The following is a 6,000-nucleotide window of genomic DNA, read 5'->3' on the forward strand; positions in this document are numbered from 1 at the left end:
TTCTAATGCTACACTGTGTTAGCTAATGGTGTTGAAAGGCTAATTGATGATTAGAAAACCCTTGTGCAGTTATGTTAGCACATGAATGAAAGCTGAGTTTTCAGAGAAAACATGAAATTGACTGGGTGACACCAAAGCTTTGAACAGTAGCGTATGTCTTAATTTACACCTGTTAACATGTCCTTCCAAAGCTTTCCCCCACATGTTGGAACCTGGATTTGCTTCCATTTAGACACAAGAGCACCGTAGAGGTGCAACACTGATGGTAAGTGATAAAGTGTGGCTCAGAGCCAGCATTTCAGTAGATGGAGCTGAGGTCGGTGCTGTGTGCAGGCCAGCCAAGTTCTTCCTCAACAGCTGAGGAAACATGTATGAGGGTCATGAGGGGGAAACCCAGACACACTTATAACACAGAGTTGCAAAGACATTATTGTCTGAAACATTGTATGCTGTACCATTAAACTTTACCCTCATAAGTAAATCTCTTACCTGAACAATAAATAAACAACCTAGATCAAACTTACATGTGAAGGCAACAAACTTTAGGGATTAAAGTGGAATTACTTGTCCATGCCGGCTCTTCCTGTCATTGTGAAACAGAATTCCCTAAGTGTTGGATTGTTCAGAGCTAGGATTAGACCATCATGAGACAGGTTCAAAATTACTTTAAAAACATGCTAAAAATGACAAAAACGTTTCTAATGTGCAAAACTACTTAACAATTACTCAAACTCACACCAAAAAATGCCTAAAATGACACAGATTGTGTTCAGCGTTGCTAAGAATTTGTCCAAGATGACTAATAATTGTCCAAATCGTTAAATGCCTAATGCACAGATGTGAGATTCTGCTTTTACCACATTATCAAAAAGAAACTGAAGAAGTATATTTATTTAACAGCTGAATTGCTTTTTAAAAGGCAGGTATCACACTCCCTGTACATATGTAGGTGCACCAACACCTACGCTTCTCTTTAAGATATCTGTGTCTGCATTTCAGGACTTCTTTTGTGATGAAAACTTGCAACTTTGCTTTTTCTTTGCGTTCTCTGCCTCCGTTGTCTTTCACTACATCAGGCAGTAATTACATTGCTAGAGAGGAAAGAACAATGTTGTTAAGTTGTGACAGAGACGAGCTCCACACTGAGAAAGATGACAGATTGTATGGTGACAGATATGCAACTGTGCAACCTGCAAATTGGATTTTTTTCTTTTTTATTTCTATCAGTCATTGTTAAACATCGGTGCAAACTATTGCTCTTTGATCAGAGAGGTGTCACATGCTGGTGTCAGTTAATATCAAACTAGTAGCTGTGCAGAAGTCAGCTCCGCTCAAAATCATGTTGTTTATATTTGCAGGTATCCACAGGAAGAACAGCAACTCAGGCAGTCTGGTTAGAATAGGGCTGCTCAGTTCTAATGAAGGCAAAACTAGAGGCATCCAAAGATATCTGAGGTAGTAGTGTACTTTAGTGTCATGTCATGAGCTTGGTATTCTTCACTTTTCTGTTTAAACATGATAATGCCCCAGAAGCCCCAGAACTCCATAAGAAAAGAAAAAAAAAGATTGCAATGTAGCCCCACCCGGACACAATGAGACAAAATATGATGGCATCAAACTGCAGTAAATTTCAAACAATATTTTTCTCATTGACATTGTATGTCTCTGCCTTTATCCTCAGCCCATCAGTTGGTCATGAACTACAAGCAAATGCCTTTCATTTCATCTGTGATGTTTAGTGTGTACAGAAACTTGTGTTCCCCAAGGTTAGCCTTTTATGAGTGGTAACATTGAAACTAGTCTGGGGAGAATTGCTGACTTAAGGCTGATTATACTGTACTTCTGCATAGATCTACACTGAGCCTGCACTGTGAGCATCCATGCTGCATCTGTCCTTCGCTGGTGTGTCTGCATTGCTCTGCAATTACACCAGCAGAACACTACGTAGTAGTGGGGTTTCTCTGCCACTGTGTTGACTTTCTTCATATACTTCAAATGATGATGAATGAAATGAAGCAGATCATATTGGAGTTGGAACTAATGATTGCTGAACATTGAATACTCATGCAGAAATTACTGAAATGCAGAAAAGAGAGACAATGTTGGAAGAGATGCTCTTTACCACCACTGAACTGAACGAGTCTAGACAGAGACTGGTGGAGCTATGAAAGGAAGAATTCTACAATTCTACAATTTCATTTATCAGATGCTTTTATCCAAAGTGACATACATCTGAGAGTAGATACAACACAATCAAAGATCTAGTCAGGAGAAAACAACCTGGATAAGAGCCATAAAACATATTCAAGTCTGATAATGGGACCGTGGTGTTGACAGGCAGTGCAGATGTAATAGAAATTTTTAATTTTATTTTTCCTTTGCAGTCTGTCAAGCGCAAAGGTGTCCAGTGAAGAGCTGGTTTCAGTCTTTTCTTAAAGATTGAGAGGAACTCTGTAGATGGAACAGAGTTCTATACAGTATATACAGAAAACAGCATATGATTACATTGGCACAATACCAGCTAATGTGTTTGCATTTTGAGAACACCACATACAATTACACTCTATTACATGTTATATTTAGTTTCAATGTAAAATTATATTAAAACATGCTGTCAGTAGGCGGACCAAGTAAACTAGATAAACTCAGATGTAAATCATAGACTCAAGGAACAAATTTCCCGTCCTACAAGCTTAGTTGTTGAACTGAAGCCACAGTATATTCCACCCACCAACACACCACTGCACCACTCCCAGAACGTAACTAAGATCCTGTTTTCTTCAGTGGAAACGCAGATGTAGGAACAACTTTTGATATACACTACCGTTCAACAGTTTGGGGCCGCCCAGACAATTTCATGTTTTCCATGAAAACTCACCTTTTATTCATGTGCTAACATAACTGCACAAGGGTTTCCTAATCATCAGTTAGCCTTTCAACACCATTAGCTAACATAATGTAGCATTAGAACACAGGAGTGATGGTTGCTGGAAATGTTCCTCTGTACCTCTATGGAGATATTCCATTAAAAATCAGCTGTTTCCAGCTCGAATAGTCATTTACCACATTAACAATGTCTACAATGGATTTATCATTAATTTAATGTTATCTTCATGAAAAAAATGCTTTTCTTTGAAAAATAAGGACATTTTTAAGTGACCCCAAACATTTGAACGGTAGTGTAGTAATACTGCGTTAAAACAATAGTGGGGGGTTTTTTGGGGTGTTTTTTGCACAAATACTACATTAAGTCATAACACGTTATTTGTTGATGGCTTTGTTGCCGTTGTCACCGGATGTTACCTAAAATTTACCGTTAGTTAATTTAACACATGCAAAGAAAAAAAGAGGAATTTATAATATATCTGTATTTAAACAACTAAGATACTTTGAGACACAGAAAAACACAATGGCCATAGTACCCAGGCATATTTTACCAAGACTCACACACCAAGTGACAGTACATGTATACAGTATATTGCATTGCTATTTTTGTGATACATGCAGTAGAGAAAAACAACTTAAAACTGAAGCAGATGGTACACTTTAAATAGTAATTAGCCTGAACATCAACATCATCTTCATGTGTTCTTCTAAATGTCAGTGTGCAGAGGACAGTGTATCATCAGATTAAATGCTGTAGGCCTTTGACACATGAATAGAGAAAAAACAAAGAAAGATAGATGGATTCTTCATGTAAATTTAGTGTAAGTTGTAATTACTGCATTGTTTGCATCACATGTAGTGACATTCATGCTGAGCTGCTCTCGTGCTGTAAATTCTGTTAGCCTTTCTCTGCAGCAGAAAAGCTTGTTTGCTCTTCTCTTGTGCCTGATCAGCTCTTATTGTCTTTGCTGGGATTGCCAACCCATCCATAAAGCCCCTGCCTCTACCTGGGGTGCAGTCTTGTTAACTGCCCCCTAGGACTCCATTCACTTTTGGAGGCTCTGAAGGAGCTCCTTGACTTGGTAATGGGATCTCCGAGCTCCATACAAGGCCCTAGTCTTGTTAGGTATGTACTGTGTGGCACCATTTACGTTGCTGACTTCTTCTGAGCTTTGAAAAGATGCTTTCAGATGTCCTGTTTTGCCATGAAGGGCAGCTCTCACAAAGTAACTGCACAGTGTCAAATGGTCCCTAGATATGCAGAGATGATTTTCCTCTGAAAAGAAAAATAAAATACTCTACATTTCCATGGAAGGACTTATAGAACGACACATTTGTGGGCTCAGTTTGTGGAGAAGTTAGAACTATGCTGTTGTTGAAGTAGTTTCACACATGAAATATTAATGAACTTCAAAAATCAGGAGCATTTCGTCAATACTCTGCAAGCAGTAAGTTGTCATCGACCCTGCTCTGTAAATTAGAGCAGTGCTGACAAACACCACAAAGGTATCTGTCTGCGAATACTCTGCTGGCTGGTTTTGTCTGCCACAAAGGCTAATTGACTTCTCTGGCGCACCTCAAAGGACTCGCGGTAGTCTTACATTTCATGCACGAACAGCACAGGCCTGTTTAGGATGATCACAGGCACCTTTACACCGGAGGCCTTCCCTGCATTCATGTTGTGACAGAGCCAAACCCCCCCTCTCTGACGGACACACGTCTGGCATATGCTGCCCTGATACCTGATCACTTGTTTTTGAAGCTGCACAATAGCCTCTCCAGGTTTACGCCCTCTTTTCATATCTTAGCACTGGCAGATTATAGTCTAGCTAGTTGCTGTCCTAGTGTAGCTTCTAAACCTTCAAATAGTTCCTTTTTGTGTCATTCATCAAACCGCACCCCTCATTTTGCCTCTTTCTCTTCATCTTCAAAAGGCGTATCTGCCAGATGCTAAGCAAACACCTTCTTTTTATTTCATTTTGGTTAGCATTTCAAATGTGTTCTCTCTGCATATACACACAAACTAGCAAAGAGGCACTGCCGTCAGCAGAGTTTTAGCTTTTGTGTCGATCATCAAACTCTCCAAGTTAACCAGGTTTTTAGCAGAGGCAGCTCCTCTTTGCATGGGTCACCAAAATTGTAGATTGCCCACAAGCTTGGAGAGTGTTAACCCATTAGGCTCAGTGATGCAACACTCTCTGTTTGCAAACTGTCTGGGAGTTGTGGGTGACGCATGCTAGCAGGACAATAGAGGGACAACAGCAGCAGCAAAGGAGTTTTTCTGTGGCGACCTGAGGGGGAGAGTGAAGTGAACAAAGGCCTCCTATGTGGGGCTAGTTGAATGTTTACCACGTGCAAGGCCAATGGGTGACATATTTTGGGGAGTGCTCATTCATTAGACTCAGGATTTACTACCCCCAGCTGCCCACCAGCCCCCACGTCTTCTCTTCTGTTTGTCTTGGCAGATGTGAAGCAGGCCATTGCCTTTCTGTCTTTTTTTGGCATAGTGGGGGTAGAATCTTTATCACTAAAGTGACACGTGTTCTTAATTTTGGGGCCATTCACATGGAAACTCTTCCACCTCCCTGGAAATGTTTTTGCATCAGGCTACATGCTATTCTTTCTATGTGAAATGAATTTTGTGGTTAGAGGGAGGGTTATGAGATCCTTTTTCTCCTAGTTTCATTTTTGGTCTAAAATTCCTTCACTTAATGGCTCTTTGTGCACAGTTCCCCTTCGCTGTGTGCTGAAATTTCATCAGCATGGCATTTCAGGGGCAATCAGCTGGTTATTAAACTGTAAACGGATTACTTAATGCACAAATGTAATTAGCAAGCATGTAATTTATTACAACAGAACTAATAAGCTGATGCAATAACAATGGCATTTTCCATTTTAATGATTTTTAAATTGTTGTTGTATCGCAATTAGATGCAAGACCAAGTGTAAAGTGGGAGGCAGTCATCAGATTTGTTTTTCATTAATAGCTATTACCTTCCCAACTTCACAGGGAAACACATTTCCCAGTGAGTACATGGGTGCACCACAAGTACTCATCAGGAGTGTTGGTAATAATAATCTGCGGTAGTACCCCACACAGACACCAATGCTCTC

Source organism: Amphiprion ocellaris, chromosome 13, assembly GCF_022539595.1.
Source record: "Amphiprion ocellaris isolate individual 3 ecotype Okinawa chromosome 13, ASM2253959v1, whole genome shotgun sequence".
NCBI classification, from domain to species: Eukaryota; Metazoa; Chordata; class Actinopteri; family Pomacentridae; genus Amphiprion; species Amphiprion ocellaris.